Source organism: Ailuropoda melanoleuca, unplaced genomic scaffold, assembly GCF_002007445.2.
Source record: "Ailuropoda melanoleuca isolate Jingjing unplaced genomic scaffold, ASM200744v2 unplaced-scaffold13591, whole genome shotgun sequence".
Classification (NCBI taxonomy): domain Eukaryota; kingdom Metazoa; phylum Chordata; class Mammalia; order Carnivora; family Ursidae; genus Ailuropoda; species Ailuropoda melanoleuca.
Window position 1 is genome coordinate 1,528 of NW_023182272.1, and position 482 is coordinate 2,009.

Genomic DNA, 482 nt, shown 5'->3' on the forward strand with positions numbered 1-482 from the left:
CACAAGGATTATGAAATAGTGCATTTTATCAATAACCATTGCTAGTTCCTATTTACTAGGCACATTTCGTGTGCCAGGCTGCAGTAGGTGTCTGGAACACAGCAGTGATGAGGAAGACAAAAACAAACAAACAAACAAAAAAACAGACAAAAATCTTTGCACTCATAGAGGATAAATCCAGAATATCAGTTTCTCGGATCACATTATATGTCCAAACAGAATATACACTGATGGGTAAATTATTTATTTGGTTATTAGCAAGGTTGAACTTTTCTCCATATGTTTGCTGAGAGCATTTCCAAACATCTTTGAGTTTGGGTTTCCAGATTCCTTAAGCTTTTCAAAGGGGAGCTCCCTGCTGGCCCAGGGAGACATTGAATGAATGAATGCTCCCATTCTTCTTCTCCTTTCCTTGAATTTTCCCATTCCTGAGTTCAGCACTGGGTTTGTAATTCAAAGAATATCGTGGACCATTTCAACGA